At 39.2% G+C, this 12,671-nt stretch overlaps 1 long non-coding RNA gene across 1 annotated transcript in view; it reads right to left on the minus strand.

Annotated features, from left to right (window-relative positions):
* The window catches only part of LOC128082595 (uncharacterized), a 173,767-nt gene that overhangs the window by 22,681 nt on the left and 138,415 nt on the right, over positions 1–12,671 (minus strand). The window contains exon 2 of the long non-coding RNA XR_008207731.1: positions 6,929–6,998. This is a non-coding gene — a long non-coding RNA (uncharacterized LOC128082595). The remainder of the gene's footprint in view (positions 1–6,928; positions 6,999–12,671) is intronic.

Raw genomic sequence — 12,671 nt, forward strand, 5'->3', positions numbered from 1 at the left:
TTTTACATTTCTGCGGAAAGTGGAAATATAATTACAAAAAGCTATTCACAAGTATTTACAAGAGTTAAGACTCAAGACTGATGTTCACATACTTTTGTATTTGCTTCTCATGCACATTTGCCTGACAATTTGTTTGCAGTGAACAGATCGATCTGTTGTAGTATTTTGTACACAGAAGGAGACAGATTACGAGAGCAAGTGACAGGGCAGCTCAATAAGGACACTAATCAAAAGAAGGCAATCTCGTGAGTGGACAGATTTATTTTTTTAACACTTTTGAGAGATGTAGTTCACACCTATTCTTGAAGGGACAGACCCTGAGCTTGCTGAAAGCTCAAACTACGTAAGCAGAGAGATCCATCTCTTGTTCAACATTTTGACCTGCAATTTCTGTAGGCTCCCATGTTGCTCAGTAATCCCTGAGAGCTAAAACACCTGACAGATTCCAGTTCTGCACCTGACACCAACTTAACAGCACTGAACAAAGGAAGCTGGTATACAGCTCAAGTGTTAGCATACTCCAAGCATCCCAAAACGTTTCATTTCCTACATCTAACCTGAATAATACTGCCTTATAGACAGCCAGACTTCTTGGATAGGAAATTTACTGGAAATTTAATTTTTTAATGACAGAGCCAAGGATTACAGATATATTAAATTCCACTGCTTCTTCCCCTCAAAAGGACTCTTCAATTGTTGGAAAATTAACACTGTGCTTTGTGACACAGATTCAACAAGAATGTCACACAACGGAAAACTCACCAAGAAGGCTATCATTCTGTTTCAGTTTTTAATCTCTTAAGAATCTCCTCTTCATTTCTCCTGGACAAGTTGAAACCACTTTTGCTTCCAGACAAAATTGCTGCTATTTCTGGGAAATACACATTTCCAAGGTGCTGTTCTTCATGGTGCCTTCCCTTGATGCAGCTACATTTCCCACTCCCTACAAGCAGTGCTCCAAAGCCTTTCCTGTCTAGGACAGGCACACTGTGTCCTGTCAACTCCAAGCATCACCTAGGCCTAACTGCAAAGCACAAGAAACTGAAGCACTCCGTGAACTTCAACAAGCTGACAGGTCATTTCCCCCCCATTTCATTTTCCCTTAAACTGCTGTCACACAGCTCCACTGGGACTTGCTCAGTGCTCTGAGTTCAAATTGGTTCTTGGTCACGTTCTATGAAATCATCTCACTTGCACTTCTCACATTTTACTGTCAATGACATCCATGTTTCTGGATTAGTCACGACATAAACGCTATTTCCTTTCGCAGTGATCATTTTTCTGTTCATCGAATTTCATGGCTGAAGGTTTTTTCGTAGCATACTGCTCCAAGATGCCCCTTTTTTTTTTCTTTTTTAAGCTTTGTCACCATATGTGTACACCCAATACAAACAACTTTACTCAGGTTTTTCAAACCTCTCCCTCCTGTACATAACATTTTCCATAGGCAGCCTATGGTCTCAAATGAAATATCTCTCAGCATTCTAGTTAAATGTAATATTTGGTCATCCTCTGAGCAAGTCCTTTGATGTGTCTCTGGCTTTTATTTTGGCTTACAGCCCAGATTCAGAGCAAAGCCTTACACGCAATCTACCACAGCAAAAGCAACAGGAAAAAAGGAAAAGTATTTAGTAGAAGTGACAGCCCAAGCATCTGTACCCATGATCTATTTAGTACTTTCATGGAAGTTTGGGATGCAGCTCTCATGGGGAAGACCAGCAGGCTGTCAGCACACCTCCAGGAAGCAGCCAGAACATGGACAAAAGTATGGGGATATTTTTCACAAACTCTACTAACATGCTGCATTCTATGACAATGATTTATCGTAGTTTTTGATAACTAAAAAAAAAATCTTGATAGCATGTTTGTAATACATTTAATAAACCTATAAAGAAGAGAGCAATACAATATTTACAGCAAAAAGAGTACATTACAAACAGATACAGGTCATAGGACAGATGGCATGTAAAACAGCAAAGCACATCACCCGAAAGATGAAAGCATAAGGGAATGAAGGCTCCAGCCCCTGGCGAGACTTATAACACAGCCATGCACACGATTTCATGAGAAAAAGCAGAAAGCTCTTAATTCTGAATGACACACCTATCGCAAAAAAAAAGTGCATGTTTTTACACTATCATATATACTAGATAGCAGAGGAAGAACGTGGAGCGGAGCTATTAAGAGCTTCCTTGGAACCACTGTAAATAACCATTTTCACTTTTGGCTTAAAATTTCTCTAGCTCTTCTATCAAAAAGTGATTTATCTTCTTTCATTTTTCATATTATCTGAAAATAGGTTATTCCCACTAGCACTGCTCTAAGAGACATTTGTCACAGCTGTGAGAGGACATAGCCTGGCTAATTTCTGGTTTCAGAAACCAAGACAAATCGCCTTCCTCACCCAGCAAGCATCCCTTAACATCAGTCAAGCTCCTTCTTTTGAATTAAAACAGCATTTCAAAATATGACAGATACCTTCACTCTGCTTTTCTATTCATTGCTGATGTTTATAACATCAGAACATGTTTAGGATACATGCATCACTGTGTTTATTAATATCAATGATGCAAAGATGTAGACAGATAACTAAAGTAACCAGTATTGTCAAGTACTGGAGTGGGAGGAGCACAGCAGTACTTAGTCAACTTGTAAATACATCCAAATAGTAAACATTTAGAAACACAAGATACAAATATTCAATTAAAGCACGGATAGAGACCTTATTATTGACAAGAAATCTGCTAAGTGTTTTCAAAAGCTGGAAAATGCTTGGTAATTTGAATGCCAAAGCAGCACTGAAAAACAGAAATCTCAGCAGTAAGAAGTGGTTAAAACTCAACCTAGTACTAATTGCTCATGACCATCCAGCAGAACTTCATTTGGACACCAGTAGAACAGAAATTATAATGCCAGTTCAATAATCTGAAAGAACTTTGCTACTAAAAGTCTGAATCATTTCTTTAATATTAAACAGTACATTTACTCTGTAAATGATGAACCAGTATTTCAGCAGAATGCACAGTGTTAGCCAGCCAAGACTTTTCCTTATTAAAAAAGAACAGAATTCACTGTGAACTGAATTCCACATCCTTTCTCCTACAAAGCTTTCTTTGAGGTCAATGGAGAATTTGACTATTAAAGAATGCTGAACTCTGACCTCTGGAATCAGACAGCACAAATCATATTTGGTTTTGGAAATAACCTTCCCTCCTAGGTCTGGAAAGACTTCAAAATAGAACAACCTTTTTCTATTATCCTTCCCTGAAGTTCACAATACCTGAAAGGTTACAACTTAGAGCAATTTGGCAAGTCATCTCAGCTCCCTCATTCACTTGCCTTTATTGTTTATTACCTACTCATTTATTCTTTTAGTATGTATGAGAAGTAACAAAGACCATGAATCTATTTAATCTAGAGAGAGTGAAGAAGCATTTATCATTAAGCACATCAAGCACAGTAAAAGGGAATATGTCAATATGTTTAATGTGCTTTTCCAAACTAGAGAGACTGTTGGTGATGATGAACAAGGAGGGAATGCAAACCGAATACCTTGCTTTTATCATTCAAGTAATGTCTAAAACTAAAGAGAGAAAAACTCAAAAGAAACGAGCAAACAGAAGCCAGAAACAACAGACACAGTGGTGGTATTCTGACAGAGGTCTGTATTCACAGAAACAGAATTTTTATAATTTTTCCACTACAATTCAGTGCAGGTTAAACACAATACCACAGAGATTGTTATCTGTATGATGGAAGACAGAAAGTGACTGACAAACTTTCCAAAATTGCAGATGACCGTATCTCACTATATTTGTGCTATTCCGTTCAATATCAGTGTAGGAATGATGCAATTGACACAGACATTCTGTGGCTTCTGTAGCTGACAAAACCAGTTCACTTTCAAGGCAACCTCGGCCACAACTTCCCATCACTACTTCCATGTTTTTTCACTGTCAGCACCCCTTGGATAGCCTCAAGGACACAATTGCCTGCTGCTCAATGCACCAAAAGCAAGAGTAAACAGATATGATTCTGAGAGCATTTCACAAGATAAAGATCTCATATATTGAGTAAATTCTACTAACCTCAATGAAACCCAGGAGACATGGGGACAGATTATTTTTAAACATAAAGAAACAGGAGCTGAAGCCAACTGGCTGTGTTAGGAGGTTTTGAGAAGGAGGCATTGAATATTTTGTCTGAGAAGAAAGGCACTATCAACAGGTTTGAGGATGATCCACCCTCAGCATACTTCTGCCATGCCATTGAACATACACTGAACATGCTGAGCATACCTACTGGGCTTTCTTAGGACTTTACATTCATGTTTCATTCTTACAAATAGCACATTCAAAAACATTCTTCTGAAACTCCGCTCGTTTCAACTTCCTTTGCCTACTGAGTTTTAAAGTCTATTAAAATAGCAGACTCAATAACATTTTTGCACTGTTATCAATCTTCACTGAGTGACCACAACAATATTCAAACAACTGTAAATTCATTGTTCAAAAACATTAAATTTACCTCAGATCATCAAACAACCATTCTATTTTTATATTCAACTTGTGCTTTTTTTCTGCCCATATATTTTAAGTCAGTCTCTCACTTTACATCTAATTTTATAGCTTTGGAAAAGTTTTCTGTGTTCTCAAACTGCTTCCATTCCACTCAAAATAATATATTTTACTTAGTATGACATGATAGAGCAATTTAACAACTCATTCTCTTCAAACAGTTAGTTATAGGTGATTAATCTTAGTCCTATTAGATCTGAAGTGTCCCTGAGCTCACCAGTCAGTCCTTTCCAGACACCTAAACTAGGGTTGGGAATACATGAAATAAATGCCTGAAATGAGATAAAGACTGGCTAGAACACATTACACTTTAATCAAATCTGAGTAGTTCGCTTTGGGGTTAGAGAAAGATTAAGTACAAAGTCACAGTGGTCTGATGTCTTGCCTGGAGATCCCTTCTGAGCCATCAGATCAGGACTGGCAGTGCTGCAGTGAAAAGTCAGTCACGTTACAGCAAAAAAATGGACACAGTTTGTGCCCATGTGCTATTTCCGCTCATGGAGCTGCAATTTCCCTGAGGCTCCCGTTGCCCTCCCCGTCTGCTATGGTATATACATCGTAGCAAGTCCCCAGCTTGCTTTGTTGAGCTTCCTTCAGTGATTCTCTGCCAAGTTATTACTATCTCTCACATCTCAACACAATTTTCAGGCATGTAAAAGGCTTCCATGTTCTTTTAAATATGATGGTTCACCAAGGGTGACCATCTTTGCCCCTCTTTTCTTTCCTCAACGTAATTTCGTCCATAACTAGCCCTGCTTTCACATTAGGAAATTCCTTTAGAAAATATGATAGACTCAGCCTTGGTGTCATTCCCACAGCAAACATATTACACTCTGATTATCTTCCTTCAGATCCCTTCATTTGATCTTGACACATTCGGACAGGCACGCACGGCATCAATCCAGTCCCATTAGGGCGCTCCGCTGCGCCCGCAGCCCCATTGGGAGCACAGCAGGCAGCCAGGCTGTAGAACATGGCTCTTCCAAGAGAGCCACAGGCAGAACTTTGCAAAAAGAGGAAAGACTTCACCTCAAGCACTGACAGAGTCAAAAGCAAATTAGTATATATTTTCTTTTCTTTTTTTTTAAGATATATTGATGACCTTTGCTCTCTCAGACCATTTGAGTCCTTGAGCAAAAATGCTTTGAAAACTATAAAGTATTGCCTAAATGGGGACTTCTATGAATAGTATCACTTAGCACTTACTGGGGTAACCTCTGCATGCAAAGTATCAGGAAAATATAAATCATCATGATTTACACTCATGCAATGAGTTGTAATGCTTTGAAGAATTACAATGAAATGAACAGTGAGAATATTTTTTTTCCTGAGAGTATAAATAAACTCTGTTTTGTCCTGACAGCATCCTCCAGATGCTGAAGATGAAAAGTTGTTTTTTTTCTGTCAATCAGAGAAAGTAGATTTGTCTTTTAAATTTGTGTAATCTGTAATAATAGGAGTATATATATGAAATAAGGTTAACTCAAGACCCCAGTTCCTTCTCAAGAGAGCAGGAAAACACACACACCAAATGCAGTATGCACACATTCCAAACAGATGTTACCCAGAACATTATCTATTGTAAGGTCCATTCTATTTCCTGATGTAGGACCCTCTCTGTGTATTTTTATATGATCATGATTTGCCTGGCTTTCTCTTAAATACAGACCCAAGTTCTCACCTATTAAAGTGCAACCCTTTACATCTCTTTTAGCAAATTTGCATCTCTACAGCAGACTGAAGTAGGGAAAGCAAGCTCCTGCTTTCATCCTGAATGGGGAAAAATATTATAATTTTTTTCCTCTTATAACACTTGTTAACATATTTTCTTTTTAAGTTGCATTGAATCATCCCAAGGCTTGACATCAGCTGAAAGGTTTAGAGGTAAGATTGAGGTTTAACAGCGGATGTGCAGCCCAGTTTTACCTTTTCAGCAATAAAATGTTAAGTACCGTGCTATACAATCACTACGCTGCTTTCCTTATTGCCACCCAGTAGGGACATATTAATGGCAGCAAGGAGAGGTGAATGCTACAGCAACAAGCCACAGAGAAGGTATCATTTGTAGTTGTCCTTCCAGGATCTTTTCAAAACCCGTAGGTGGGCACGGAGTTCACTCTCACTCATTTGCATGACAGTCTTCCAACATTTCTGAATATTTAACATAGGCAAAACCTGTCTCAAATAATATACAGTATTATCTATTTATTATTGCACTACCTAAGTTTTGGGGAAAGATGACAAAAACTAAAAACTAAACACAAACACCAAAAAGCCCTGCAAAATTCCTTACAGGCGTTTTCCTCCTCAAATTCTCTAATTGCAATTTTTCAACATCAATAAACCAATACCTTGCATTTGTAGCCTCCAAGTCATCTTAGAGATCCGCAGATCTGTCCAACTGGATTTCAACTGGATCACCTATATGAACATAAGAGAAATGGATTGCTTTACTGTGAGTATTTCACAAGACATATAACAGCACGCTCTGCTTGCTGTCAGGGAAAGTTTCATCTGCTGCAAACTCTCATAGCCGTTAGTGAAGTTCTGCCTCATTTAGGTCACTTCTGAACACACAAAAGAATTGGATTTGTTACTCAGCTTCATGTTTTCCTTGCCAACAGGGTGTATGACATAGCTGCTGGGGAAAAAGTATTTTTGAGGTATTGCACATATCCCATTGGAAGATTATTTGGGACAGCTCTTCAGCCTCATGCCTCAATAAGGGGATAAGAGGGATGGCAAAAACTGTTCTCGCTTTCCAAAGTCAGAGAGACAGCAGAGCTCACCAAGATTTTACTTCAAACTACTTCCCTAAGACTCCCTCTTAGTGACAACTGGAACAAAGGAAAGGAACTTGAAAAAGAAACTTGATGATCACAAGCAATCAGGCATCTCAAGGAAGATGCTCAATGCGAGATATATGCCTACCAAAATAAGCAGATGGGCTCTTCTTTTCTCCTCTTTCACCCCCTTCCTCCACCAGTGCACACTCCAAGCTTTACTCTTCCATTAGGATGTTTACCAAACACAACCTGGGAGATGCCGAGATCACACGTTGTCACAGCAAGGCAAAGCAGACAGTATGTCTGCCAGAGCATCCTTTGCTGGTGTGGTGCTGAGCCTGCAGCCCTGCCTGGTGGAGCTGTGTGCCCCTGGTAGCCCCCACAGCCTCATCCCAGAGTTGTGTAAAAAGTACAGGGCTCCCAGAACTAAGCACTGGAAAGCAGCAAATACCAGTGATTGGGTGCCCAGCTGCACTGCCTAACAAATACACTTCCTCATGCTATTCAGGATATATGCAATTTAAAGACTATTTATTGAATGGTAAATACAATTTAAAATGATACTACTCATATATTATGTAAATATATTGTCAGTCAACTCAACATAAACTTTTGAATAAACACTGCCTGAGTAAGGTACTTTAAGCATTTGTTGACTGTTGTTTTGAGCACCAAGCTGTAACATTGCTGCTCTGGGCTTGCCATCACTTTCTGCTCCTTCTCTAATCACTTCTGTAAAGATTACTTCATTGACCATATGAGCAAGTAGTAACTTTCACTTTAATAACTACTGACAAGTACAAAGAACATGTATCGTATGTCTCAGGTACAAGTAATTCTGTATGCTCATACAGCACATCTTTCTGCATAGTTTAGGAAAAGCAGCTCTGAACAAAACTCCTGTAGTATCAACAGGATGGGGCTGTCTGCTGAGCAAAAGTAGCTGAAGGGTTCTTTGAGAAGCTCAAAAAGCAATGCTGCAGCCATGCACTGAGGTGCAGCAATGGGATGGGAACTGCTGCAAGAAGTCTGCCTGCTGGCAGCCTGGGGGAGGAGGGCCTCTGGGACAGCTGGTCCTAAATACACAGATATTCACAGACAAACAAGTGCTGACTGCATCAAACAGTGGTTGTCGTCTCATCCTTAGAAAGGATAGGGTGGGATTACCAAACCTCTTGCTATTCTCACTGGAAGCAAACTCAGCAAATAGATGGTGCTCCAGAAATTGTTATTACATTTATATTAGCTACATTTGACGTATGAAAATTCAAGAAGAAACCTAATGGTCAAATTACTGCTGTACAGCACATAGCACATTAGACTTTGTTCTTCACAAAGATTATTCACATGTCCGATTACACATGAAAATAAATTTCATCGGAATCAATGGCACTTTACGTGGCTGAGCTGCTCAGAGAGTTAGGCGTACTGGGAAAGCAGGAAGGGGACTAAAAGGGGAGCGTTCAAAATTCAGTACTATTAGTCTTTGGCAAGAATGATGTGGGTGTTTAGGAATCTGATTTTGGAAACCTGTTTGTCTCTTGGTACCTATCATGCTAAGCTGTTTTTTAAAATAGGAACACGTCAGCTTGACATTTTTGACAACGCTACTCTTAGATTCCCTTCAGTGCCTTATCCCTCCTTGCCCTTTCAGAAGCTTAACAAGACTATAATCCAAGGAGAGAACAGAGACTTTGGCAACTAATAAAATATTCACAAACTATTATGACAACAATGTATAAAACCAGTTAACTACCCCAGGACTGTCAGGCAAGGAGCCTATAAATCATGCAAGCATCTTGCCGTGTCTGTTAACAGACGTGAAAAGTAATATATTGCACAAAAAAATAGCAGATTCTTACAGGACTGTAAAAGAAAATGTATTATTTTCACTGCCAGATTCTCTCAGTTTGATGATTTTAATACAAGTTACATTGTTTTAGACTGAAAATCTATTAATCTCAAGTCTTGCAAAAAAAAAAAAAAAAGTTTATCAGCAGGATCATAAAGGTTCATCTGCTTGGTTGAATATTCCTGATGTCTCCAGCAACTAAACACCCTCAGACTGTGTAGCTCCACAGGGAAGCTCCTCAACGTTCTGTCTGCTGAGTATCACCTGTAAGTCACTCCTGAATAACCCCCATGTCCCAGCCTACATCTTGCAGCAAGTCTCCTGTACACAGAATGCTCTTTGTTTCCTAAAAGCAACAGTGCAGACTTCAAAACCCACCTTTTCCCAAGGTCTACTGATGCCAGCTATGGGCTCCCAGCAGTTCCCAAAAAGCCTGGCTCTCAGGAGCATCCCTGCCTGGTGCAGGAGAGCACTGCAGCCCCTGCCATCTCGTGCGGTGCTTCCACGTGGCAGAGTTGATGGCACACACCCTGAGTCAGCACAGGAAAAGAAACAGTGCTCTGACAGTTCTGTAAGCAGGCTTTGCCTTCTCCCATTTCACAGATATATCAGGATCCAAGAAATCATATTTGCAAATACTGATGAAATAACTAAACGTTATTCTTACGAGGTGAAAACTAAAAAACAGTAAAATAGCTTTTTCACAAACAGTTCCTACAGTGTGATCTGCAGTACAAAACCACCCAGTCAGCAATGGAAAAAATTGCAACCACACTCCTTTCAGGACTCAGTTTTAGTGCAGAGAACAAGGCACAATACATATATATTAAAAAGTCAACACGTTGTAGCTGAGTCGACTACACGTGGTGACCTCTAGCTTTTACGCTATAAATAACAAAACCCAATAACATACTACATGATTAATTAAAAATACATTGTCCACAATGAGGAAAAACCAACAACACTCTACAGTCTATTAAATGAAATGATGATTCTGAACTGTAATTGCTTTATAGATCACTGAATTAGAAAGTAGAGTAAAAAAGATTTATCACAGATGATATTTGAGATCATTAGTGAAACTCACTAATTAAGGAATTTTATCTCAGGAGGCTGAGGCTATTTCAGTATTTACATACACATCTATTTTCTCCTAAATTATTAAGGTCACCAACCCCAACCCCACGCTCACATAAACCTCCCTGAAACATTTTATGTGCTCCTGACCAACTTAATGAGATGGATGTAATCCTCTGCGGTCTCAATTTGGGAAAGCGTACGGCTGTGTCTTAACTCTGGATGGGACACATTCTCAGCTGAAACACATCACATTGATGCAGGCTCAGCACTCACCTCAGTGGGACTTAAATACCTGCTCAGTAGATTGCTGAACAAGGTTACTGAAATAATTAATTTTAAAAAAAAGTTCCTGAAGCTGTCAAGCAGCATTAACAACACAGAAATTAATATTTCTAAGTGGAATTTCATTATAATGATTTTTATGTAACATGAACATTCAACACTATATGTAAATGTTACTATACAGAAGCAACACTTTTCAGTCTAAGGTAACACAGCACTGCCTAAAAGATCGTTAATAGTCTTGTGGTTGTGCAGTCATTCAGTTGGTGATCTCATTTTGTAGCCAAAACCTTTTAGGATGACATAAAACTGGTGTCAGGGAAGTACATTACTTAATTAAGGAGTAATCTAAATCAAACCAGGAGGAGTATATTTGATTCATTCTAATTGTTTGTAGACGCTATTTATATCTTGCATGGGGGAATGATGGGATTTTACAGGAGTAGCAATAATAGGACTTTCAGGCTTCTAACTTTCCTTTAAAGTAATTTTTTAATAATTTACCATTTACTTCCAGTTTCTCCTGACAAGAACTGAGACAACTTTTATGTCCACTTCTGCCCATGTTGACACGAGTCACCCTCATTAGTAGCCACAGAAAGGTCCCCACCATTTGTGAACAATAGGACACAACAGTTTCATCCCAGCTTTCACCTGCTGGTCTGTACAAAGCGCTCACATGAATCAAAGATGTCTTTTCCAAATGACACACCGACATGGCATCCTTCTCAGTTGGCTGCACCAATCCCTTCTGCAGCGTACTCCACCTTATTTGCTTTATTTGCCCAGCCTTTTAGACCATAAGTTCCTTGTTACCAATTTTTTACTTATTCGGGCTTTTCAAATCACGTGGAAAAATGGGGCTCAACCTGTTTGTGATCACAGCGTAGAAGTTAAATAAATCATAACAGCAGCCAAAGTGCATTACAAACTGGAGTTGTCTTCTATATATTTCATATTGTGAAATACAAAAATACGTTAGAATGTATTTAGAAAATATAATTATATCATGAAATACAGAAATATGCTGATCTATTTTGCCCTTAGGTTTTGCATTTATAGAGAACCTATCACTGCGGCGTCCCTGGGTAAAATTGAGGCTTTCATGCGTAGACCTGAAACGTGTAATGACTTCCACTGACTTCTGTCACTGTTCCAGATTGCTTCTAGGATCCTGCTTCTGAACATTAATGTGTTTGGTTATCAGTTCAAACGGCATAAGATTGCCAACGTCTTTTGAAGCTTTAGATCTCACCAGGAAGAATTCACTATCTCTCTTGTAGCTGTACTTCCTGTGCAATATGAAACCTCTCCTTATTCACAGCTTCTCTCTACAGTCATCAAAAAGTTTATTCCTATTATAGACTAGACCAAGTGTATCTAAAAAGACACTGCAGGCACTGCATTACATACAGTAGGAATCACGTTTGACATACTTATTCCTAGTTCATCATACATTGCTAGTGGATAGCTTATAGCTTCTTCCTCTAATGTTCAGTTTCTGGAGGCAAATTTCTGCCTTAGGCACTTACCGAACGAGCAGCAGATCCAGCACATCCCTATCTGCCAGTAACTATTCCAGATCCAGCATGCTGATAAAGCCACCCAAGTTCAAGGTTCTCTTATTTTTTACTCTGGGTTTTGGTTTTTGTTTTGTTATCTGTTTTACATTTGTTGTTTTTTTTTTCTTTAATGCTTTAAGCTACATTAGTAATGGGGAATGTGGTAAACTTTAGGAGGTGTGATTTTAACCAAGCAACTGTAACTTTGAGCTGCACCATAGCTGCTCCTACTGCTCAAATCTCAGTGGCATCACCCTCTATCCATTGATGAATACTACAGCCACCTCCGTGTTTTTTGGGGAAGGGAAATGATGCACAAGGACTGCTTCTTTAGGAATGTGTTTGAGAGTCCACCTTCTCTTACAGGAAGATGATTTTTTCAAGTAAATTACAGCAGAGGCAGGAAAACTCATATTGCTTTCTGCTATCATGACAGATTGAGGAAAGAAGTGCTACTCTTCTGTTGGCAGGGGTCAGCACCTGGGTTACGTTCTTCATTCATGGGCCCAGCAGGGCCCTACATGGTGATGAT

This window comes from Tympanuchus pallidicinctus, unplaced genomic scaffold, assembly GCF_026119805.1.
Source record: "Tympanuchus pallidicinctus isolate F22 unplaced genomic scaffold, pur_lepc_1.0 scaffold22, whole genome shotgun sequence".
In the NCBI taxonomy this organism is placed as follows: Eukaryota; Metazoa; Chordata; class Aves; order Galliformes; family Phasianidae; genus Tympanuchus; species Tympanuchus pallidicinctus.